Source organism: Stigmatopora argus, chromosome 8, assembly GCF_051989625.1.
Source record: "Stigmatopora argus isolate UIUO_Sarg chromosome 8, RoL_Sarg_1.0, whole genome shotgun sequence".
Taxonomy (NCBI): Eukaryota; Metazoa; Chordata; class Actinopteri; order Syngnathiformes; family Syngnathidae; genus Stigmatopora; species Stigmatopora argus.
The window spans coordinates 7,998,874-8,026,458 of NC_135394.1; the positions used below are offsets into that span (position 1 = coordinate 7,998,874).

Genomic DNA, 27,585 nt, shown 5'->3' on the forward strand with positions numbered 1-27,585 from the left:
TGAAAAATTGTCCTTGTTATTCTTGTCGACAGTCATGCGTTTGGAATTCAAAGCAGTGAAAGTCCTTCTGGATTACTTTTCCATTTTCAGTGAAATATACCTTTTTTTCTGACAGTCTCTCATGCTTAGTGACAGAGAAGTATTTTAGGCCTCAGAATTAGATCCAGCTTTACACCTATTGAGCTACAGTGCAAGAACTGTATCATCATTTCTGTCTAACAAAGCTTATACTGTTCTTTCCTATAGACACGAGTGACGGCTTCACAATGGTTTTCTTTTCAATGCAATTTTAGAGGCGTAGTGAAGCTAGCCAACCGCAATTAGTTTGCTTGATAAGGCTCAATGTAAAGAACTGTCTTAGGTCACCAATGTAACACTTAATAGCCTCTTTGATATCATCTTGCAAAATAATATTCACTCAAATTTTTAAATAGTTTAATTGGACTATTTGTGAGCTCTCTTATTAGATCTTTCACCTTAACCCAGTTGTGGTGGTGCCAATTTTCCCTAAATTATCACAATTATAGCCAATTATTTGATTACATTAGGTTTGGTAAGGACTCTTAAAAGTAAAAAAAAAATCATTGGTTCTTGGGCAAAATCTGCATGTCTATTTATTTGGAATTTCCTTAAATTACAATAATATAAAACTTAATTACTATGCCAATCCTGGTTGAAGCATCTTTGATTAGATGGTGTTAGGGAAGGACGATTGAAAGTCAAACACAATTTATTATTTCTTAGGCCAAATCTGCATAACCAATGATTTTGAATTCCCTCAAATTTGAAGTACTATATAAAAATAAATTATTATGCCAATTTTGGTTGAAATTATAATCTCTAAAGTTTTCTAAAGCTCATTAAGAGCACAATAATGACAAATAAAAGCATTCCTTTTTTCATTTTATACAAGTCTCGGGTTTATAGAAAAGAATAATAATAATGGAGGAAATGAGGACAACATGCAACGTGTGTGTGTGTGTATGTGTGTTTGTGTGTGTGTGTGTGTGTGTGTGTGTGTGTGTGTGTGTGTGTTTCATGAGGGTAGAGATGACAATGGGCATGAGCAGTGGTCCATCAGCATCGGGTGATGAGTTCATGCATACTCACTACTCAGAGGCCCTGAAGCCATGATCTTAATACTTTACATTACACTGTATACTTTCATTCACTTCCCTTTAATGGGCTGCAATCATGATTTTCCATCAATGAAAGAGAGACCGCCTCGCTTGTTGGATTTACATGCAATTTTTCCAATATGGGAACTGGCAGTGCACTTTGAAAAGCCTTTGCGCAGATATATATATATATAATATCTTCAGAGGTCATGTCAGAGGGTCACAAAAATCATTTGCACCTTATCCTGCATGCTAACTGCTTTATGCAGTTGGCACTTGAACAGATTGACACGTGCCTTAATGCTCATATTTATGCATGTTCACTGATAGCACATGCTCCCACAGTGGCTGACTTTGTGCATTGTAATATGCTCAAAACCCTGTACAAGGATTAACAGCTCATTTCAGTGGCTGCGCAGTTGGTCCTCACGGGGGTCTCAAGGGAGAAAGACAGCTGTGCTGGGGGGGTTGTTTAGTGAGACCGTAGTTGCATGTGTATGTTCAAGGGGGATGAGGTTCCATGGCATATATTTATCTGACACCACAGGGCATATTCCAGTTTAACCATTACACAGCACCGGACATAACACAGGCAGCTGACTCGCTCCTCTTGTATATGATATCCCTGTTTGAATAAACTACATGGCCATGAGGATTCAGAACAAGTATGTGACTTGCACATTCTTTTGGAGGATCTCATGGGGCCCAGATTTCATTTTAAGGAACATTCAAGGGGGAGACATTCGGTCATCTAGAAGTGGTGTAGGGTACAAATGCTGCTCCCGCGTATCGACAGGAGTCAGATGTCGTGGCTCAGGAATCTGATTAGGATGGTGTGGTGCTCTAGGCATGTCCCAACAGAAGTAGGCCAGTGTCACTTCAGGACACGCGAGAGAGACTATCTCCTGGGAACCACTGGGTTCCAAATAATTTGAAAACAAAAACAAAAATGTTAGTTTCTTTTTTTTTTTTACAGAGAGTTTGTTTTGGCCTGAGAACCTTAAAATGAATGGTGAGGATTGGGTGGAAAATCATATTAATTTAAAATGAGTTATACTAAGACAGTCTGTTGCATAGACAGCCGGGGCACTAGATGTGGAACAAGCCCGACAGTGAAACAGGTGCGGGGTCATAAGCCACGGTGTCCATAACGTGGAGAGGGTGCAGGGAGCGAGAGGTGAAAACAAGGTTCTGAGACAAAGAGATCGGTACACAGTAATCAAAAAACGCGAAAACATAGTACCAACAGTAAAACGAGAGAGACGATCCAGCAACTCACATGTCTAGCCGGGGGCCTGACAGTTCTCTGCTTTCGCAAGGCCCTCAATCTCTTTGATGATTACTTGTAAAACAATTAGGTTTAATAACATTGTACCCGGTGGCCCACTGGCCGAGTTGTTAGCGCGTCAGACTCACAGTTCTGGGGTCGTGTGTTTGATCCCAGGTCCGTTCTCACTGTGTGAAGTTTGCATAGTCTGCTGGGGCTTGCGTGGGTTTTCCTCGGGTACTCCGGTTTCTTCCCACATCCCATAAGCATGAAAAGGAGTCTAGTTAAACACTAAATTGTCCCTATCAATGAGTTTACGCGTGAATGGTTGTCCATCTCCATGTGCCCTACGATTGGCTGGCCACTGATTCAGGGTGTCCCCCGCTTGGGGCCCATAGTTGGCTGAGATAGGCTTTGTGAGGATAAACTGTTCAGAAAATGAATTAATGAATTAACATTCTCCCTAGACAAAGGACTTAAGATGAAAGCTTTATGAAAATGTCTGGCAAAGTAGTAAATCATAATGAAAACAACCACAAACTAGAATTCCAGCTTTTAAGAGTGAAATTCTAAATAATAAAAATACTACTTTAATTTTTGTCATTAGTAATTTTTTATACTATTTTCTTGCTTGTGCTGTCGAGGACTGGAATTTACATGAGAATTATGACTGGTGGGAAGCCTGGACTCCAATGCACAGTTGGGCATCTCCCTAATCCAATCTAGTCACATGGTGCTAGCAATGCTGTAACACTGTTGCAGCAGTAGGGGACTGTATTATGAGGAGAGTAAGAGTATTATTATATTTTAATAGCCAAACCATTCAAACACGCTCTCTTTCTGTGATGCCACACAGTATGAGATCAAGTGGCTTTGTGATTTCACATTTAGTATTTTATCGCTTGTCATATTGAATTAAGAGATGATGAAACTGTAATGAAATATTGCTTAGCAAGTTGTTAAAGTTGAACTGAATTTGGCAAGTGTCAGATAGTTTCCTTCAACATGGGATAAAATGTTTTTCTGGGAATTTCTTTTAAAAGAACACAGCAATGTACTAACAAACTATTCAGTAGAAGTTATTTTTGTACTCAACATGGAGGAAAATTACACCTTTTCAATACTACCCTGTCTATAATATCTCTTTAATTCGGACAAATACCCAATCCTTATTCACAATATTGATTATTGATTTTTAAACTATTTTCTTTCATAATATTATACATTTGCGAGGATAAAGGCTACCGCAGAACCCTTGCCTCGTTGTTCTCAGTGCAACGGCTGTGACTTAATGAGTCCATTTCAAAGTGCTCAGCCTTTGCTCAAGTCTGAGCTGCTTCCATTGGTGCCTTCTCATTGACCACATGACCAATGTAGCCGAGGTATTCACTGGGTCTTAATCGTAAGACACACAAGAATGCAATGGTTGCTGAGCCTTTGCCACATTGTGGCCTTTCTTGAAAAGCTTGTGAACTTAATTCCAACAGCTTATGTTTACCATGACAAACCAGTGACCTGAGGGTTCATGCTCCTAATTTGGGGAGAACCACCCACACACAAATGTTAACTTTCTCATGGCAACTCAATTAATTACCAATTTATTCAACTATGTTTTTTTTCAAACTATTAGAAATTAGAAATTGCTGCTCCTTTATAAAGGCTGATAAATTACATGAAGTATAGTTAATTTTGTGTGCAATACGAAATTCCAAAATCCACAGGGAGGCCTTAAAAAAAGGTGGCTTGTGTCTGCATCAAGTTTTAATTACTACCCACTTCCTAAATTATTTAATCAAGTTTTATTCAGTATTTATGAATAAATACTGATACAAAAATTGACTAAAACATTTCCACGTTCCCAATGTCGCATCTTAGAAACAGCAGTAACTAGGATGCTGTAAGTTCAATGGATAAGACATGCACAAGTAGTTGTTTGGCTCATTCTCTTTCTTTTGCAGACTTGACAGTGAAAATAGTAGTGACGATAGGCAGCAATGACATTACTAGTACATCACGAGCGTCCTTTTGGAACTATGTAAAGCATTCCATTTCCTACAGAGAGTAGATTTCAAATTGAAGATTTGTTTTCATCAAATGATTTATTCACACAGACGCACTAAGATTAAAATATTGTAACGACGCTAAGAAGAAGTGTATAACGTGACCAGAATTTTCAAAGTAGTGATCTACATTCAGTCAAGTGGTACAGCTTCATTTCGTCAAGTTTGTACCTAAGGAATCAGTCTCTGTCACAGTGTGACACATATGCATACAAATTGATGTGCTTGTGTGTTAGGGCCCATACAAACAAGGCTGCATTACATGCCAGACAGAATTATGATGTTAAACAGCCAGGAGTCACACCCCCTTAACCCCAGGAAGAAAACAGCATGGAACTGTCACTTCAGTCAGGCGTCATTATCGCTGCAGGATTGAGTTCTTATTGAAGGCTGATAACTTGATGATTTCATTCACTTGAACTGTAAAGTAATTATAAAGGAATGGCATTGAGACCCCATAATGAAAAGGTAATATTCATCCATCTATCGTATGATGTTATGCAAATGTACAAAATCTGTGTGCAGTAAGGACAGACTAGAGCATAACTTAAATCATGAAATTTGTAATAATTGTTCATCTTTCATTAATCTCATCGGAAATGTCTCTAGGTTTGTATTAAGAGATGACGACAACAAATTATCTCAAATGCTTATTGAGAAGAAAACACAAAAATCATTACATATGTAGCACAAACCATATTAACAATTGGTCCTCCCTGAATATTATGACACTTCAATTTTATTCATTTTGGATACCACTTTTCCTCACAAGGGTCACAGGGGGTGCCTGAGCCTATCCCAGCCAACTATAGGTAGCCTGCAGGGAAACCCTAAATTGGTTGCCAGCCAATTGCAGGGCACAAGGAGATGAACAACCAACCATTCATGCTCACACTCATACCTAGGGCCACTTCAAAGTGATACCTCCTTAAAATAAAAATATGGTTGTTTTATTTTCAAAAGATTAGAGAATATTTATTTTGGTGTCTTTTCATTGTAGTATCTAACTCAGTCTATCATTTTTTTCAGGTACAGTACATCATGCTATTTAGTAAAATATAAAAATGCTTAACAGCATGGACACAACATATGATAAAGTCCCTTCATTTCTAGAATTTTGGGCACAAAGTCAAAGTAAAGTCAAGTTTAGTGACTCCCTATGCCCTCTCAAAATAATGAAGTACCAGGGCATTTCTCCACGAATTTGACAGATACAAAGAGACATAATATTAAAACACTTCTTCATCAAGAGATAAAAATGTACATTTCCCGTGCCTGAAGGCAGTCAATTATATGACAAGTAGGTACATCTAATGAACAATGCAAGACTAGTGAAAATTTAATCAAAAGGCAGTGGCATGGTCCCAGTGCAGATGGAAAATGATTAACACAGTTAATCAAACATCCTGGCATTAGGTTAAACACGGCCAGCCTTTGCCATCATCTGCAATATGGATGTTTGCTGTGCACCTCTCCATTTGCTTTTGCCTTTTGGAACATTTCCAGTATTTATCATGTTGACTCTGTTTATTCTTTAGCTTTCAAATAGGTATTTTTTATTTTGTTAACCGTAACATCACTCAAAAATGTTTTGCTTTTGGGAACAAATGCTGACACATTTGTATGAGCAAATATCTCCACAATTATTAAACACTCTATTGCAGCCAGCCGGTCAAAGCATGAGTGTGCAGACACAGTAACAAACAAAAAACAGGAGATTCTTCTTAGAATCCACATATTCTCAGAAAAACGACACATTGCTTGTGTATTTTCATGTTGTTTCCAGTGGTTGAATGTTATTCTTATTAATCCAAATATTATTTATTCATACATAGATTTATGCAAGACAATTCCAACGTGTCATCCTGAATGATACTTTCAGTGTGGTTAGCTTCAGTTCTATATTCTGAGATGGTGAATCAAAGACACCAAACTAGTCCAACTGTGGTATCAAGCGGTATCAAACGGTATCAAACTAATTAGCTTCATTCTGAAAAGAATTCAACTTCTTTGGAAGCCTCAAAGAGAACCACACTGGATTTTTTTTCAGAAAGTGTTTGTTCAATGTACTAGTGTTACTCAAAGAATTTAAACACATGTACGCTTAATGATAATGTGTTTGTCGAGTATGAAATATACTGAATAATTCATCAATCTCAGTGAGCTGGGCAAAATCAGATACTTTGGATGTGATGACACTGCAATAGTAGTTTGTAAAATAAGTCTGTTAGAATTTGATATTAAATAATGCAGTGATGCAAATTTGTTGTTGAAGTGATGTACACAGGTGTACGTGTTATGTTCCCATTCTTCGACTCTCAAAGCAACTTCTATGCCGTTCGCAATTTACAACGCAACAGTAATTAGCCATGATTACAAAGTATCTCTTGAGAAATTGGGACAGAACAATTTAGTCCTTTGTCCTCAGAAATGAAGAGATGCCCTTCTTTACATGTCGATTTCCACCGTTGGAATCATTTGCTCTCTCAAGAAGACAACTAATCAAGCAAACGATTTGATTGTGTTCTTTTGGAATAATTAAGTTCAATAATTAGGGTGACTCATTCCAGACTTTTAACTCAAAGTGAACATAATTTAACTTGTCCATCTGTGCACATTTTAGACGCACACATGTATTTATTTTGCAAAACCTCTGGCAAAACTTGGTAGACTTGGTTATTTTCTTAAGCATATGTAGCTTGTATCATTTATTTTTAAACCCCTTGGGATCTGCCTGTTTGGAACAGTAATGTTTTATGGAAATAAGCTATATGTACTCAAAAGTTTTAATTGTGTTCCTTTATACTTGAACAAAGCGGGACCTTTTAATTTGGTCAAATTAATCGGAATCCCAAATTGAAGGCAGGAATGTCTGTCCACATTGATGAATGCATAAGTAAGATTTTGCCTCAATTAAATTTTAAGCAATTATTCTGGAAGATTATTGACCTCTAAAGGGACTTCTGAGGTCACAAATTGTCCTCTGTCTTTGCAGTCCAGTATTCATCTTCATTAGGGAGAACAATTGAAGTTGTTTCCTTCCCAAATGAGAGAGTATTAACGTAGACAGATTATCCCCTGCACAGTTCAGTAAGAAAGTTGATTTGGAATATGGTCAGCACAGGTGAAATTAGATTTTTTTTTGCACATAGCTCAGTCAGACAATTTTGCCCAGCTTCTTTAGAACTGTATGTAATATAGTCAAGGGATTTTTTTCATACAGGCTCACAAAATAATGTCAAAGGTCTTAAAAAGCCCACAGTTTCATGCAAAAAAGGATTTAGAAATAACCCAACTTAGGGGTAAAAACAAGAAACCTCATGAGAGGAACACAGATGGAGGGATTCATCCACATGATCTGGCAGAAATGGATGCTGAGTGCCCAACATTAAATAATGTGATGCTGTAGTACAATATTATTTTAAAAAGCATGAGAGTCCATTTAATGGAATAAAATGCCGTGGGCATGTATATGCCTCGGAGTGGGGAAAAAAAAATCCTATACAGGCAACAGAGTTGCAGTTCACCAATAAATTTGTGAGTTACCCATGCATAATGTAAATGTGGCAGAATGTTTTCTTTGTACATTTAAAGCCCCAATCACAGTGGAGAAAAAGAACAGAGCAAATTTGAGCAGCATCCATATGGACTTTCAGTAAGACAGCATCACCAGATCTTGTTACTATAGTTTACTACAATAGTCACTGAAATAAACCATTCAGGGAGAGATTTTTTCCACCCTTTTAAATGTGATTTTATATTATCCCTCTAAAACTATTCAAAGATTAATTTCTCCATTGGCAATCAAGGAGATTTTGTATAATGCCCACCCATAGTCATTGGTTATAAGTGAAATATGAACTCATTTTCCCACACAAGTTGATTAAAGTGAGGTCATGAATAGAGAAGCAATGAGGTCATTTGTCCATCTGTCAATCCGATGTCATCTGTGACTAATTAACCAGTGTCAGAGTCATGATTTCTTTGAGTATTACTCATTTTGTTAGCAAAAAGTAGATTGTGTTTGGGTAAGCAGCATTTCCCTAGATTCCTCAGGTGGTAGTCATTTTTTATTGTGAGTTTTTCTGTATTTATTTTAGTGCATCCGATTGCTACATTACTGTTGTTGGCCTGACATTGCAGTCTTACAAATTCTGCAAGTCGTGTGGTAACAATTGGATACTGATCCTCAAGTCTGGAGATAATTGAACAGTAACAGCCTGGCAAAAAAAAAAAAATCTGGTTTATTATTTCAGATTTTTTTCTAAAGACTTGCAAGAGGATAAAACCTTGCAGATGTTCTCATTTGTTGGCCAATGTTTTATAATTCCTGATTATGATACATGAGCTTGATGAATTATAATCATGATAGCTCCATTTTTTTTTTCCTTCACAGAACGCCTGTCTTTTTTCCCCTCCCAAGTCTTACACTTGAGTAAATGGGAGTCTCGCTCAATCATTTTAAAACACACTGAGAGGAGAGCTGCATTTACTGTGAAAATGCTACATCTTTTGAAAAATATGTCAATTTTTCCTCCAGACAGACTTATTGGACGGCAAAATGAAGCAAATTGGAACTGCTGGCCTCTGTTGAACTATATTACTAGGGACTATATATCATTTTTTATAGGTCACAAGCGAAGCACATCTGTTTCCACTTGCCTAAGTTTCCATACAAAACATTTGAATGGACATTCTTCATGTACATCCTTTGGCCTCCTGCTCTTATTTAAAACAACATGTGCCCCATTCACCAGGCCACCTGAGAAAAAGCAAAAAAGTCTGATTTCCACTGAAACGTTCTCAACTCGTTTGATTAAAGAAGGTAGAAGGTGTAGGATGTTTACGCCGCAACACAATGATTTGTTTATGCACTGCACTCTCTTAGCAGTTAGGTTTTCTGACAGTTGTGTAATCCAGAGCCCAACATGGCCATGCTGAACCTGTTTTTTTTCGCTCGAATTTGATCTTAAAGCTTCTCCTGTGTTTGACTTCTTTTTAATTACTTCCTGTCTGCTGGGTCAATTATAAGTCCTGGATTCTTTTAAGGTGAAGCACAGCATTTCGAACAGACTGAGTGATTAAATAACTTAAAAATGAGCACAATCATGAGATCATCCATTGAGGCTTGATTTGATGCTCTACACCTATTTTAAGGAAAATATTTTTGGCAATAGTTCGGCAAAGGTTGATTACTACCCTATGCCACTGTTCTTGACTCTATTTTAATTAGGTGAGGAGAAAAGGCAAATAAGTGTTTATTGATTGTTTGACCTCCACTGAAGTATTTTAAGCCTTTGTTTTTCCTATCATCGATTTCAGTCGCATAGGTGCTATGCCTTTGTCATTTAATTAAAAGAGGGTATTTAACAAACATGTTTAAAAGCTCAAGACTTTCCATTGACACATTTACATTTAGATTAACCATAAAAGCAACAAGTTTGTCACTCTTAATAATTTGGACATAGTTGGACAATTTGGGTTCATGGGAAATTTGAATGCCTCAAGGTTTATAATTCAGAATTCAATCAAGAAAATAGGCCTGTAAATATATACCAAACTTCTGCCTTCACAATGGTCAATGACCCTAAAACTAGAATTTATTTTAATTTTAATTAAGCAACCAATCTAGGATCAACCGTTTGACCTCAAATTTCCGAGATATGGAATATTAACATTCAAAGTTTAATCCAAATGCAAATAAACTTGACCCACTGTTATTTTACCTTTGTAAAAAAATATTAATTTTAATACAAGTTAAGTTTAATTTTACATTTTACAGTTTTTATCGAAAACATCAACTAACTCACAAAATAAATAATAAATAAACCTGAAGAGACCAGTTTCTAACCCAAAGAAAGCCCAGGTCAAGCAGTGCAAAACAGGGCAAGTCCTTGTGGAGGTAGAGAAGTAAGGTCAAGTCTTCAAGTGGCATGGTTGCCCATGGCTACATAAATATTAAACAACTCGCCTGTGTCGTGAGACAGGCCTTCTTTTGATTGAAAGTCTGCTATTAGAGTCTGATATCCAAGGAGACCACTTCAAAAACCTTGACCAATTTGAACCGTGACTACCAGGAGAAATGATGTTGAGGTATTGTTGAGAACTATCCTTTGGGAGATCCAGCTGCTCTTTATCATGCAAAAAGAAAGAGTTAAAACAATACAAGTACGCTTTTTTAAAAAAGACAACATTGGCATTGGATTATTTTTATATATTGTTACTACTTAAAATGAATGTTTAACTATTGAACACTATTTCTATTAATCAGATGATTTTTTTACATTGAGTTGAAATCATTCATTCATTTCCTCACAAGGTTTGGGGAGAATGGGACTGTAGCCCATCCCAGCTAAATATGGGCAGTAGGCGGGGCACGAGGAGACAGACAACTATTTACGCTCACACTCATACCTAGGGGCAATTTAGAGTGTTCAACCAGCCCATCATGTTTTTTGGGATGTGGGATGAAACTGGAGTACCTGGAGAAAACCCACAGACGCCTGGGGAGAGCATGCAAACTCCACACAGTGCCCTAACTCAAACGGAAGAGTGGACTGGACTCACAAACACTACACATGGCCCACAGTGTATATGGAAGCATGAATTGAGAGTGACATGTCAAACTGGGTATAATACCCCATTGTTGAAACTGGAGCAACTTATTAGAAGGTCCCAGTAGTTGGAAAATTTTATGAGAGTGGATTGTGATCATGCCAGTACTTCATATGTAACGTGTAAAAATGAAAAAAAGAGCGGTATTAATTGAATATAGTGTTGTGACTCAAGGACAGGAAGTCTCAAGAGATATGTATGTAAAACAATTCTTTCTTTGAACCAGTTCATATTAAAATGCACCATTTTAAAGAATGTTTGAGTTCATTCATTCAAGATAGGCATGCTGTGACCATTCAATGTACTGGTTTCATTTGACTTTTAGCTGTTTTAAGAGGCTACTGGTATAAAGCAGCCTGTCCAGCATTTTGTGTTGCAGTTTAACTTGAAATGGATTCTGCTTGCATGTTTGTTATTTTACAGATAACTGTTTATGGTGTCAATTTGTTTTTCAAACGACGTAAAATTAAATCAAAAAGGAGAAATTCATTGACTTTCTTAATGACTAAAATAATTGTGTATGGTGTAAAAAAAATTTTTTTTTAAAAGCTGGATGGGAGCAAAAGTCATTCTAAAAGGTGGGATTTGCGGTGGGGTCTGAATTTGTTGACTGGGTTTTCTCATGCACCTGCCAGTTGCTTTTGACTGGTACACCACATATTGTTGAATTTGTAATTATATATTGTCGTTGATTAAATTTAGTAATCTGATGAAAGTCAAATCTTATGAAATATTAAAGCAAAGAAGGATTGCATGTTTTGCCTGGACACTACTGTATAGGTCCGTTGTGGCGTCGCACAGAATCCCCACCGCCACACACGTAGTCGTAGTGGCATGTTTGGTCGGTGAAGTGGGACATTGAATGACTGAGACTAACATCAGATTATTCCTGCCTTTCTCTTATTCAGTGATTCCAATATATTTTATGCCCCCTCTGCAATATGTTTTAGGTTGGTTGTGACATGTCAGTACTGCATCGGATTCTAGCTTCTTCTTAGCTGAGTATCCCAATAACTCTGCTTGAAAATTTTCACCGTGCCTAGTGCCTAGACTTTGAGAATACTACAACCTTTCAAATCCTTGCAACCCATACACATTCATTGACTACCATTATGCAAACAAATGACCTTTTCAGTAGTATTCATAGTGTATGTATGTATGTTACTACTAGTTAACTTAATTTTCTTCCAAGAAAGCCAAAGGCCAAAAACTTGCAGTTATGTGAAGCCATGCCACTTGTGTGCTTTGAAAAACTCCCCTGAGTGTTGTGACAGACTTTATATATTCATATTTGCTGCCGTATATATTTTATCTTGCACACATTCTTTGATGCAAATCAGTTAGCTCTATTTTTGAATACAGTTTTGTATGAACATACTAAATACGTGGGTCAAGGTCGTGCATAAACTGAATAAGTAATATTAAAGGTCATCCAATTTAAATGAGTAAATGGGCAAACGAAGCTTGCTGCTTACAAGAAGCTTTGTTAATTGTGCTCTGAAACCTTAAACCAAAACCTTTGCCAGTCACCAGCAACAGAGCTCTAATTTAAAAAGGGTCAGTCACAGTCCTGTGACTGGTCATGTGTGCCTGAGATGTCAATCATGTGCAAATATTTTAGGAAGGAACCAATAAGCATTGTTCCTGTTACAATTCAAGGTTGAGAGCTAGGTTTTGAGCCACATGAGAAATTGGATGGTATGTTAGTCCACCGGGGCTGGCTGCGGCTAGTCCAAAGCACCCACCATTATCTCTACATGATGGGAGGGAAAGAAAGAAAGAAAAAAACCAGCAGTAGTAGTATATTTTTGGTAAGAATGCAAGAGCTTGTCCTTCATCTGCTTGCTTTGAATTTTGTACTAGGGACAGGCACGTGGAAAAATAGAGTTGTGATCAAAATTGCTAACATTCCTTCATCCTCATTTACAAATACGTGTATACAGTTGAAATGTTTTTACTCAGCATACAAATTGAGCTTAAATGGAAAATCACCATATTAAGCCAGTACATTTCATTATATTTTCCTACATAAGGTCTTCAGGTCGACACATCTAAACCAAAATGCAAAGATTTAAACTTGTGAGGGATGGTCACAGGACTTTTAATATTTTATAATTTTTCATCACATTTTTAGAGGTTTGTGAAATACCTCAGAAACCCGCTTTTCGCAGTTTTATGCAAAAACTTTCGGTTGCCGGTTGCCGTGACTCATGCAAAACAAAAGGACAATTACACCAGATTTGACAGTGATTAGAAAAAAAGTATCACCAGGCAAGTTCCTTGTTTTGTTTTCACTTTTTGTTGTTTGATGTTGAGTTATCTTTTCAAAGGGATTGTTGAATTCCCACCGTTGTCAATTTTGACAGACTCGTATGCATACAAAATTTCAGTTTAACAAAGCCATGAAGACACCATGTGTTTTTAGTCTCTTCTTATAAATAAACATTTTTTCAGCTATGGATGCTTGCCACTAGGTTACCTTTTATTACATCTGTTTTCTCTTTTTTGTCGGGCCCCCACCCAAAAATGGCATGTATTATTATGTAAAATTATGCTTATAAAAACAAAAGCCAGCCCCTTGCCTCCATTCACCTTCACCTGGTGAGCATGACTCAACTTCACATTTCCCCACCGTAGCTGAAAGACAGTTTTTATTGAAGCCAGGTGTTTAGCCAAGTCCTGCCTCATATTTCAGGACAGAACTGCTCAGCCATCACAATACACAAGTCCTTGCCCAATGCATAAATAGACTTAATTTCTGATTTAGTTTTATTTAAGTGAAGGACAGTTTAACTCAACTACTGTCTAAATTAGGGGTGGCCAAGCCTCGAGAGCCCCTATCCGGTCTGTTTTCCATATCTCCCTCCACCAGCACACCTGAAACAAATAATCTAGATATTGGAGCTTGCTGATGAGTTGATTATTTGATTCAGGTGTGGTAGAAAAGGGACATATGGAAAACAGACTGGATCAGGGCTCGCGAGCAACGGACCTGGCCACCCCTGGTCTAAGTAATTGACACAGATAAAATAGGTTCTTGTGTTAAAACCTTATCGTGATGAACTTGTTTTATTTCAATCCCCTGGGTTTTAATTATTTTTTATTTTATTTTTTTCAGTCAAAGTACTTTTCCTCTCTCAGTAAATTTGTTTATGTTATCCCACCTTCATCAGAGATGCCCCAGGTTGCTCAGGTTCTCAACTGGATAACTTTATTATTTTCAAAGTACCTTAATTTGCACTGATTAAGACTGTCATGCCATCAGAAAATAATGAATTACAAAATGTGTATTTTACTCCCTACACATTTTAAATGCAATTCATTCAAATTTACAAATCAATTCAATTATTAGTTTATGAGTTCTATAAAATACATTTCTAACAATCAATTATTGGTTTTAGAAAGGATACTGTTGATTGACTTTCACTAAATTATATGATTACATATAATTCATTTTATGGCCTGTGAGTATAAAAACATTGAGCCATATTTTATATTAAACACTGCTATCCTTGAGTTTTTATTTCTTTATTTATTTTTATTTTGGGTAGCCTGGCGGATGAGTGATTAGCACGTCGGCCTCACAGTTCTGGGGTTGAGGAGTCAATCCTTAGTCCGGATCTCCGTTTGGAGTTTGCATGCTCTCCCTGGGCTTGTGTGGGTTTTCTCCAGGTACTCCAGTTTCACCCCACATCCCAAAAATATGCAGGGTAAGCTGGTTGGACACTCTAAATTCCCCCTAGGTACGAGTGTGAGCGTGAATGGTTGTCTGTCTCCTCATGCCCTGCGATTGGCTGGCCACCAATTCACAGTGTCCCCCGCCTTGTGCCCAAAGTCAGCTGGGATAGGCTCCAGCACCCCCTGCGACCCCTGTTTAGGATAAAGCAGTTCAGAAATTGAATGAATGAATATTATTATTTTCCTCTTGTGACTTTCCCCCAATGTACTACTATATCAGTGGAGACCAAATACTTGTTCTCATTGGTTGACGAGACAGAACTGCCCACAAGTAGTACATCATTGTTTGCACTATAGCAAAGAACACATCTCAATGCACATAAAGAGCCTATAAATGGCGTATTGATAACATCCTCGCTATGAATTGATTAGAATTTCCTCCGAGTACATGAAAAAAGATGGCAGGGTAAAAAAAAAGAAGCCCCTGCTGTTTCCCCGTCTGTCACCCAGTCCGTTTCCGACAGATTCCAGTCCAGGCTTTTGTCCCGCCTCTGCCCTCAGTAGGTGTCCGCACACGGCAGCTTGCTCCCGGCCGAAGCACTGGCTTGGCTGGCTACACTTACTGGAAGTCTGCCGCTCATCGATTCTTCGTCTACCCAAGTGAGCGTGCTCCATTTCGCCTTCCAAACTTCTCGCCTACAGACGGAGCACAAGCTGTGTAAGAGCCAAGCAAGCCCCCGCTTACACTTTTATTTGGTTTCCTGACACAAGAGGGGGACTAAATGCCGTCCACGAGGTGCCGGCAAATGTGTTGACGTTACCGGACAAAGCGGCTTTTGGCTATGGAAGTGCGCCCCTGGAAAAGAGACACGGCCGGGCTAAGACTGAGAGGCGCACCCGTCGCTGATTGAGAACCAGCCCGAGATCCATGAATAAAGGGCATGACACAGACCCCGAAGACCCTCCCAGGACTCACCATCATATTTTATCAGACTTTTTTTTCATCATTTTTGCATTTTGATTTCCCCCATGCCACCACTGCAAGGTAAGTTTATTTGCCCTCTATAAAACAAACATTGTTATATTTCAATCCGGGAAACTTTTCCGACTTTATATTGCGTGTTTAATCAAAAGAAGCTTTTTTTTGCATGGCAAGTTGTCAATTAACAGATTAAAAAGTCGCCGTGACAAGGAGATTGCGAGCCGAAATCTCCAAAATACTGACAAATTCTGGAGCAACAGATGTGCGGCCCCGTAGTTCTCTCATCGCGTTTCCAATATGAAAAAAAAGAATTTTATTTCTAATAGTCCGCTTATGTAATTATGCCCTTTTTTTACATAGACATCGATGTCCTCCTTGGAATGAATGAGATATTTCTAGTGAAGCTTTGACCTGAAAAGTGATTTTTGAGTACTTTCAAGGGCTAATCCTGAATAATTGGACCGATGCTACCTATTTATTCACAGACATGCGAGGGAAAAGTGGAGGAAAATTAGCCTTTCAGTGTCAAAATTACTTTAAACACTCGTGGGTTAGTTAATGGAAGCGAAATGAGGCAAAGGGAGAAATTAATGTCACTGTTTAAGTCTAAGGATCATGCTAGGATGATTTACTTAAGTGACACAGTCAAGGATGGGTATGTGTTTAGGAGACGGACGGACGGACGCGCACGCACGCACGCCGCACCGGGTCGGTGATGCATGGCTCCCCCTGAAGCACAGCCGCACTCATCGGTCATCCATCACTGGATTATTGGTCAAATTTAGCTTTGCAATGGGCACCGTCTAAACTGTGCAGTTGAACACAATGTTGCGATGACCGAAATAGATTTAGGTCCTTTCTATGTGATGTATAAGTCTCTTTCTCAGCTTTGAGAAGAATAATGTGGCTTTTGGTGCTTTTAATGGGCATATTGGGGTCATTCTAGACTCTTTATTATAAAACAATCAGTTGGTGAGTAGTAACAAACAAAATATGTAAAGTATAAATCATTTTTTCAAAGTGATTTTTTTTTTGCGTATGAGTTGCTTCCTAAATGTAGTCTTGGTTTTTGAAGAAATTCCACTCAGTTTGAATGAATTCATTATCATAGACTTCTAGAGGAGTGATTGTAGTTGGCTGTAATGTTCTCTCGTCTCAACTCATTGTATTTTGATGTAGGTGCAATCTTTTCAGACAATTGCACATTGTCTCTCTGATAATAAGATACCCCCGCCCTCCAAAAAAGAAGGGTCAATTAATAAAGACAAATAATAGTTGTTTTTCTTTTTAAATTATTTAAAAATATATATAATTTATTTGGATTGTCCTTCATTTGTAAAAGCAAATATATGCTGCAAGTGAGACCATTGTTTTAATCATGTTCGAGTGCAATTGCCTGGTTCTGTAGAAGTCGTCACCTCTTTTCTCCAATTTTATGTCGAGCCATGGATCAATATCGGCCAGAATCGAGTCTCCAAAGGGTTTGAGACAGTTGCAAGTGTTTCACATCCATTTTCTCAACATTTTTTTTTCCACCCTCAATTTCACACTCCTTCCAGTATGTATGAAAGAGGAGGGTGTGAGTGAGAGCTCCTCAGAAATTTGTGACATTATGGGCTGTTGCACCCTGGCCATCCTGCACTTGCTGTCTTCAACAATAGACAATCGCACCAGAGATTGGCTTCTTTTGACGAATTCTATACTGGAAGAGACCGTTATTTTGGTTGATAACAAGTCACGCACTTGCACTTAGGCTTTATTAAGGTCATTTGTTATTGATTTAATATTCAATAGCTTAGATAGACGGCTGGCAGAGGCAATATTCGCCTCCCAATGTGAATGAGCTGTTTTTCTTTATCAGGGATTTAAAGGTTAGTTTGCCACAAGCGTCATATTACAGGCATGCAGAACCTTAAATGCCCATTGATCAAAAGTGATCTGCCCTTTATTGTCTCCCCTCGTACTCAACAATCTTATGAGAAGATTCTATGCTCTTTTTAATTGAGGAGCGGAGTCGAAGAAAAATATTTCGGGAGTGGACTCATTTTGATTTACAACCTGTCGGTAATTTTGGCATATAAATTGTGGGCTTATGTTTTTTTTCTTAACCACCTACATGGAGTCATGCTGAGCAGATAACTGCTTGCCATTAAAAGGACTAAACAAGGCTGTAAAGAACGGCTTGGATTGAAGGCGTGCAGTTTTTCCATGCCAAGTACTCTCCCTTCTTGTGACTAATTTTATTTTACGATAGTTAATCAGTAAAAGACTGGGCACTACTGCGTGCGACACTACTAACCTTCGACACCATCAAACATTTGTACCCATGGTCGGGGGGGTTGATTTGTGGGTTATGGCTGAAGAAATTTCCTGCTTGCCAGAGTAATTTCATAGATGTACGCGACGTGAACGAGATGGTTGCTTGCAAAGACTCCATTTCAACACGATGATGAGAAGCAACATGGCGGCCTTCCTAAGCTCCGAGCACTATGTATTTCCTTTTTGCGAAATGTTACTGCAAAGTGCAGTACATTTCACTCTCAAACGGACCCACTCTGTGGTTTTTAGTCATTTTATGACTTACTGCACACATGTTTGGCTTTCACATGGCTGTGCACAATTTTAAACTTAACCATGGTCACATCCAACATGTGGGAAAGAAGAACAAATGGGCTAAATGGAAGGATGAAGGAAAATGTGCTGTATTTGCATCAAAATAATATTTGCAATCAGAGTACTCCCAATGTTGGATGGTGGAATTAATATGAAACATATAATTGTGATTAAGGAAATGTTTGACTCATTTTAAAATCACATCTTTAAAGAAGAATAAAGACATGCTCACAAACCTACAGGCTCAATTCTTTGGGTATACGTGCTCAAGACGTGCGCTTATCTATGCACAGCTGCAGCACTGTTTGGGAAAAATATTCAATTTGTGCATGTCAGAGGAGATGGAGGCTGTGAGCAAACAGCAGTTATTGCGGCTCTGCTATAGCAGCCGTAAGCAGGGCGTGCATTGGGAGAAAGGGGGGATCTGCACACGTCTGCCAGGGGAAGGGAGTCATGTCTCCGCTGGATTATAGGAGAGCGAAGCACTTAAAAGTCCCTCTGCCGACAGGACACGGGCTGTTATTCAGTGATGGTGTGGCTAAACATGGTATGGCAATAGATCTGGTCTTGACTATTGCAACTCGTTGCTACTGAGAGAAGTTTGACTCGGGTACATTTTTGATTTAACCATTAAAAAAGTAGCTGTGGTTGGTATTTAGTTTATTCAGTCATGTCCGGTAGTACTTTATTGCGCGGAAATTAGTTTTGCTAACATAATCATGTGATTCAAATGGAGAAAGATGCATTTTCTTATTCGACCTATATAAAGAGTTTGTCCTAAAAAAAATAAATAAATAACGCAGTCATGTTGAAGTCATTACATAGTATTATAACATGTTCACTTTTTTTCAAAATCCTATTGTATAATCTTTTGTATGCATTTTCAAACAATTCACCACCACAGGGCAGTACAAAATACAGACAACAGTATTTCTATCATTTTATAACTGATAAACAATCAATTAACTGTACAGTAAAATAGTTTTAGTGATATATTGCATAAAAGGAAATGTGTTATTAGAACACCTAAACTTTATGTTTACAATAGGTCCTTATATATTTGTGAACAATACACAATGTCTAATTCCTTTTAAAAAAATCCTATCTAATGGATTAGGTCTGCTAAGTTGCTGCTAGTCATGCATTGTGTGCTTGGCTGTGTTTTGAGCTTTGTTCTCACACTGTAGTTAGTTGCCAAGTCAGATGGAGTGGAGCGTCTGGCCTGGGACTTTCAGAGGAATATCACAATATCACAAGCCTGTTAAGTTGCTAAAAACTAAGCTAATCAACAAAATAATTATCTGTTCAACTGCTTTCATGCCAGAGACATAAAAAACAGTGGAGGGATGGAAGAAAAACAATCAAATTACATGATAATAATTGCTCATGCTGACAGAAGGTGTTTTTGTGTGTGTGTACGTGAGAAAACGGCGCTTGAAGCTGCTCACTCACAAAATTGAAAAAAGTGTGTACATTTTGACAATGAGCAAACGTCCATCATCGCCTCTAATGAGCTTCTTATGTGATTTTTTTTGGCATTAAAACAGAGAGAACAGTATTAGTCGATTAATTTCCTGCAGTGAATCATGGAACCTGCTGCTTTTATCTTCCTACTGCGCTCCATGTGTGGGCCACCAAAAAAAGGTTTATGTCTGCACTCACAAGTTTGGCCTGCCTTGCGTCGCCCTCCTGCCTACCCTCTTTCACTTTGGGCATAGATAATGTCTAAAGATCTGAATTAACCGCCTTCTTAGAGCCTCTTTCCAGTAATTGAGAAAGCAGACACAGTAAAACCGTCGTCATATATCTGATATGTTCTTCTCTGGGTGCTTTGACACTCTGCTTGGAATGTTCTTTCCAAAAAGAAATAAAAGTACTACTTTTCATTTTCTGGTTATGTTTTGAATGTTGTGCATGATTGAAATCTGGCAGGGGGTAAAATGTAGCCTCAGGATGTGGAGCACAGGTTGCGCTAATTGTAAATAGGATGATTGAGAAGAAATGTTTTTGACAGGAAGATTCCCCCAAAAAATACTGGATGCAATTACACTTCTTTATTAACTACACTTAACGCCCATCCTTTTTCTTAACTTATATCCATTTGAGTAGATGAATAAAATGATGTTCTTACATCTTAAATAAAAAAAATATTCATGTCTTATTGTGATCATCTTTCTGAGATTTCTTTTACACATATTAAAATATTAAAAACATTACTTATATGATCAACACTGCCAGTGTAATCATAGATAAGTCCTCCTTGTTCTATAGAGATACTTCAGATTTATTGTGCTTTGTTGTCTTGAGATAAGTTTTTGTGATTGTGTTTCTGTAGCAGCACACAGTTTTCATGCGCCTATGTGTTACAATGAAGTTTCCACTCGGTACGGTCTTATAAACACAGGGCAAAATGGCCTGTGGAGGAGTCTTTCCTGACAGCGAAGCATTGTTTGAGGCAGCCAATAAAGGCGCGCGCTGAGTAGCTACATCTGTGAACCTCATCTTGACTACAGTGTGGGCCGAGCAACAACACGGCAACTGTCACAGCTGCACCTGCCGCTGTGGCTTGTGCATAGCCCTTCGTTCTCTACCCGCTAGACGCCAACACCGCTTCGTCCTTCTGTGCCGTGACCAACCATAAGCCCATGGCCTTTGCTTGGTTCAGCAAGGAGGGGAACCTCTCGGAAACAAAGGAGGGAAAAAATGGGTGGTAGAAAACTAGAATTGAAATTGATGTCCCCAGGGGTATGGATGTAGTTCTGCGGGAGTGCAAAAATCTCTGCCTGTAAAACAAAATTGGGTTCAAGAGACCTGGTTTAATATAAACTGACCAGTCTGGAGAATAATAGTAAAGCTAGTTGTCTCTCCATGTTACTGTAAATTTAGACTGCCTGAGCTACTCGGGATGTACATACACACCCTAACACACATACACACCTACACACTGACTTTTTAAAGAGCAGAAACAGATTTTTAAGTATACTACATTCAGAATATGTTCAACTGCTATGAAGTCCACCTCATTTGGCAACTGACAAATTAAATATTTTATCCAAGTTATTTATTTACTCTTATTTTAATGATTTTTCTTTTCATGACTTCCACCTCTGTCTGAAATTATTGATTATATATCACGCTACCAAGTTATTTATTCTGTTGTTTAGTGTTTACTATTAAAATGCAATTTTCTCCCAGTGGTTCAGCGAGAGATTGTTCCGGTGTCCTAAGTATAAGTACAATTAGCTGTTGAGATTGTGTGTCACTTATACTTTAGAATGTTGTACTAAAAGTCATGGCAGTAACTAAAATATTGGGTTTCAGTGACTTTGCAGAACTTAAGTTTACATATTTGTGGCCTTGTGGATTAAATGTTAAATTAGCCTTTTCCAAACAAAGGTACAGAATAAATTGTGTCTTCGCATTCATTGTCCAATAAGAGCAGAACTAGGCTAATGACATTCAGTAGGCGTCTGAGAAGCAATGTTGCACTGGGGGCTGATGTGTGACAATAGCGTGGACTCACACATTGGTGGGGGGTTTGAGACTTGACTCCCCATTTTCAGGTTTGCTTATACAGCTGTGCCAGGCTCGCTGGCATTGACGGCTGATTGTTGGCTTCAGCGCCTCCACCTACGCTGTGGGGGTGCTCAAGTAATAAGCATCCTTAAAATCGGTGATAAGTAACACTTCACTTCCGAATCAGCAATGAATTGATGGAGATGTCAAATGATTCATGTATTAATCATGAACATTGGAAAGGAGCATATTGACACCTCCGATCTTTTTAGCAATGTGCAGAGGAAAAATACTGTGCTGGTAGGCTGGGTGGCCCAATAATTCTGCTCACTACTGTGGCTCACATTGGCTCAGATCTGTATTTACTAGGTTGATGTGTTTGTTTCTCAGACTAATTTCTAAAATTACGCATATGCAAACATTTGAGTTCACATCTGGTTTGTTTGCCGATTAAGGAAGACAAAATAATCTGTTTTCCATCATTTTTAGTAAGTGACTTGGAGGTACTTCCATATTGAAACAATTTGTACTCAATACTTTTGATATGTTCAAGGCTTAGATCAAAGAATGACACATTTAAATATTAATATTATAAAAAAGGTTTACAGTTTAAGGCGACACTGTATTTTACTGCAAAGGTATCCTAAAGATGAATCATTTCTCTTTCTTGCGATTTGTTGGAAAATGTGTCTTGACCAAGTCTTTAGCTTCTCCTCCCATGAATTTGTAATTGTCGAAAAAAGTAATTTGAACTTTATGGGAATCTTTTATGTAGTTGTAAAGTGTCTACATATCCCAAAATTAGCTAGTGAAGTACCACCCTCGCATCTGAAGATCAATGATTTTACAATTTTTATAGTCACTATGTGATTATTCAGATAATATTACTGTTTCTTGTATTTTTTTAAAGCCTTCTTACTTAAAGGTATTAACAATCAATCAGTGCAACATTCATTTTTTTGTTGTTGTGTTTTCTATGACTTTTTTTTTAAATATAAAGGGAGGTCACTAAAACTTAAAAGCTTTGTTTTAGTGTTGATGGCTTCCTCTAAAAGGGCAGCATCAGTCCCAAGGAGGAAATGGCAGATTGAGTCAGACAGAATCTAAAAAATGTAGGGAAGGAAGCAAACAAGGAAGCCTTTCAAAGCTCAGAATTGTTATATTTTTAAATGTTATTATGACCGCACTTCTCTTTACAAGGAATGGGTGTCACAACTAAATTTAACAATAAGAATCTAATCTCCCAACTTGCATGCGGCACTTTCTGCACCTTTATAGTATTATGTCCATCACTCACTGAGATTTGCACACTTTTTACTTCTTGTCATCTTTTCATGCTGCATATGAGCGAAGTACAGCATTTTTCCAAGAACTTGAAGAGTGGTTCCGTACTGTGATCAGAGGAGTTCCATATCAGCTGATGAAAAAAGGGTGAAAAAGCACCATAAGGAGATCAATCAAGTAGGATTTTGAAAAGGAAAAGACTGAGGGTTTTTTTTGTCATTGCGAAGTGGAACCGGTGAAATTTGAAGCGTCGCTCATCAGCTCGAGCTGATTACAGTAGAAGCTGGTGAAGTGAACTGAGGATGCGGCTCCTGTAGCCATTTCCATGACAAGTAGGTCCGGGCCGCCCGCGGGTAGACAAAGATACGTGTCTCAGTAGTGGCCGAGACCTGCCTGCAGGATGTAAAAGTTTTCACTTATTTTGCGTGATAACATCTCCCTCACAGTGGAGGTGAGCAGTTTTCTGTTTAGCAAAATCCACCTAGTCTGAAGCATTGGACCTTAATCTCTGTAAATAATGATTTGAAAAGAAAATTACATTGCAACACCTCCACACATTTTGCACGGAATCTTATTTTCTCACCTGAAGCGGTCCCAGTTTCCTATGCATATTGCAGTTGGAGACATAATGTAACAAAGGGCCTATAGAGATTCTATATTGTGCTATTACTGACAGACTCCCAGTGCTGCATGCATTCTTCCAACTTGAATAAAAGTTTTAACCGAGATAGAAATGTCTAATGAAGCTTTGGGTAACATAGCACATGTGCAGTAAGTATAATGTGCAGCAATGGTTCCAAACTGAAGAGTTAATTAATGGTTTAGATATTTTTGGATGGGGGGGACCAAGAAAGATGATGGAGAATTTATTTTAGCCGCCTGTTCTTTTGAAGTTGTAATGTGTTATATTTAAAAAAAAAACACAACATTGTATGTTAAAGGGGCACTACAGTGGAAGCCAACATTAATAAATAATTTAATTGGGTCAAAGAAGACTGTTGTTTAACAGTCATTCCTTCCTGTGACAAGATACCATTCTTCAAACAATGCTGCCTTTTTTTGCTTGATATGTGTTGTTGAAGTCTGCATGACCGTAGAACTGTAGTTTCCAATATATGACCTCGCTACGTGACCTCGGGAAAATTGTTCTTAATTAATTGGCTGGCCAATGGGTGAAGGCTTCAGTGGAGTGAGTGCTGCATGTTATTAATATGAAATTCCAACATGTAGAACATAAGACCTTGTTATCGTATTCACTTTATATTCCAAGTAAGTTGTCCTTTGCTGTCACGTTTTTGCATGACATACATCTGTCGCAATCTCACTTGAGTGGATCAACTAAGCACAGTTACCTAGATTCACATCTTTGCTTTATACACATTCTCAAGCCACGGTTCAAAACGTGCAGCCTGAAATTGTTCTTCCTTTCGGAGTTTGTTTTGGGAGTTACAATCCCTTTTGTATTCAAAGTGGGAGAAGATAATTCTCTTCAGTTAATGTTTTTTTTGTTGCATGCGGTTTGGTGGTGTCCTGTAGCTTCTCAAGTATTCTTCACTGAAGAAAAAAAATACACCTTAATATCCTTCATTCTTTTGCTTATCATTGGAATGCAAACACATATTAAACACACAAGGTATAACACAAGCGATTGCTGTATCTGCTGCCCAGCTGTGGATGATAAGGCAGGCCATGAATAGAAAATGTGTTTCAATTATTCTTGAACAAATGCCGAAAGGGGATATCTATTTTTTTCTCCTTTCAAGAAAACACTAAAAGTGCTACTTTTATTTTTGTTATTGAAGTTGTCGTCATTTAGCTTTATTCCACCAAGTAATGCAAAGCAACTATACTTTCATCATCTCATGAAATATATACAACTTTTCTACAAGGGCCCATTTAGACGTTGACGGCTGCGACACCAAACCACAACGATTGTGTTGCAGATTGGTCTTGTGCTCTCACGGTGACTGTGAAAATGGAAAGCAAAAAGCCAAGCTTTTGATTCTGGGCTTCAAAGTGGAACAATTCGGTTGCTGGGCTTGCTCCACTGCCGTGTAAATGATAAACGCAGCAGGGCTCTCTTGCTCCGATAACATCACCAGAAGTCGCACATCATTTTGGGCTCCTTCCTTTTCTCCCTGCTGCATTTGGGCTCCTTGTTTTTATTTTATAACATAAGCTACGTTGCCAGTAGGGAAACATTTAATATAAGGCGGAAACACTACAGTAGTTTTGATTACACGAGCCGCAAAACTTTATGGAAACATCCTGCTGTCATCACTGGGTATATTCACTCGGCTTAACCAGCTCGACATGCGCATGGTTGGCGCTCCATGCTCGCTTAGCCGCACTGCTCGGTTGTGGTGTGGCGTGGGCTAACACTCATCTCCCGGGGTTTTCTCCTGCCCTGTTTGACCTTCCTTTTTTGCCATAGTTGCACTCCCTGAATTCCACATCCTGTTTTCACCCTATGTCCCCTATTAAAAGCTGACAGTAAGCGCTAAGACAATGTTCGTTGAAAAGTTTTGAATATCTAGAATATTTAATGGGTCCTTTAGGAGTCTCAAGAACCGGAAATATATATATATATATATATATATATATATATATATATATATATATATATATATATATAATATTCCTATAATTATTGCTGTTGTATCCATACGATTATGCTGTATGTTTATTAAATAAGGAAGATTGTACGTCTTTGTCTTTAATTCTACTGTTACACACATACACTCTTAAATGCCAAATTAAGGCAAAAAAGTAGCACTGTATTTACAACTTGTGCACGAATATACCGCAACTTGGATGTTGAATCGCCCCATCATCGATGTTACATTGATTTTTCTATGTTTCGAAGGCCAGTGTAATGCAAAGTAAAATGTCTAATTATCTATTTTTCCAAATAGCAAACCACCAGGCTCCATTTATCATTTGGCTGCTAGAAATATTGAAAAACAATGTTGGTTTTATGGGCAGGCCACTTGAGCCGAGGATTATGTTTTCAGATAAGTGTGTGTATTGGCTGTGACGTTATAAAACTGCACTGCCTCCGACTGCACGGCATAAATACTACATAATTTTATTGCGGGATGGCAGTGCCGCCTGAACAGAAAGCGTTGTCATGTGCATGGGGCGTTACCCTACTAATGCAATCCAAAAAAATTAATAGTACTCCTTTTTTTAAATTGCTGTGAATGAATGTAACTGTATAGTTGTAGTACCTATGTATAGTTTTCAGGGGCCAAAAAAAGCCAAATACAGCCTCATGGTTTAACAAGCTCCTTTACCAGTCCTGGGCTGTGATTTAGGGCTGTCAGGTGATAGAATTTGGGAAGGCGACACCAAGCTCGTGTGAGTGTTTGTTCATGCTCATATTGCCTGACAAGACACAGACCATGTTTTAGGTTGTCAAGCTCCATTGTTTCAGATGTTTGTGATAGAAAATTGATACAATGGTGGTATGGCATGCATTGTAACTAGCTAAAATTAAGTTGAAAAAATATTCCCGACTATAATGGTGTGGTGAATTTGTCTATCATTTTTATTTTGTTGTAATTTACATTTCTCTAAAATTATATTTTTTAGGTACATACATGGTGAATCACATTTCTTCAGAAGTACATGGCAGTTCAAATCAGGTTTTCAGGCTTTGTTCCATTTCGGAAAAGTAATGTGGCACCTATTATCTATTGGCCATTTGTCTTTCATTTAGACTACTGAAGGTTAAAAGCATCAATTAGGCACCAAGTCACAGTCAGCCGCCACATTATGGCCAAAGCCTTTAATCTCAAAAGCTTTGGCACGTTTCAAGAAAAAAAATGGGACACACCAATTACTGGTTTACAAGCCTATTTGCAGTTTATTATTGTGTTTTTTTAAGATGGTGTGATTTTTATGATGTGGATGCAACTAAGAAGTTAACATGGATTTTCACTGTTCACTATTATAACAATAGCACTGAGAAATTGCCTTTTTTCACTTGTGCTTGAACAGCACCATCATCATCATCTCATTTACCTTGCTCGTGTTTGTGTCACGCTCCTCTTTAAAATTGATAATCTTCCTTGATACTACTTGGCAATCACAGTACATTATTAATGATGCGGCCCTTAATAGAAAGACAGTGCAGTGTTTTTAACCATGCAGCTGCTCATTTTCAAAGAGGGAGGAGGTTAGAGGGTCATGCAAGCTGCTTATTTGTGCACGTCCATGTAAATACAGCGGCATTATTATTGTACTCTAAAATGCATCCAAAAACTGTCGCTTGTTTTGACAGACAAACATGGACTTAGAAATAAATAATCCCACAAGGCTGAGTAATATTCAGTGAGGATGGATACATTTTTTGTAGGCTACATTTATGCTTCTATAGTTCCCGGTGGCCCTTGCAGCACATTCAGTATGGGATTTTGAAATAGCTTTTTTTTTCCTGTGTATTGAAGT

General features: G+C 38.1%; 1 protein-coding gene across 1 annotated transcript in view; it reads left to right on the forward strand.

Annotated features, from left to right (window-relative positions):
* adgrl2a (adhesion G protein-coupled receptor L2a) overlaps positions 1-27,585 on the forward strand; it is a 184,705-nt gene that overhangs the window by 88,256 nt on the left and 68,864 nt on the right. The window contains exon 9 of the mRNA XM_077606548.1: positions 15,263-15,783. The gene's annotated coding sequence lies outside the window, so the exon portion shown is untranslated. The remainder of the gene's footprint in view (positions 1-15,262; positions 15,784-27,585) is intronic.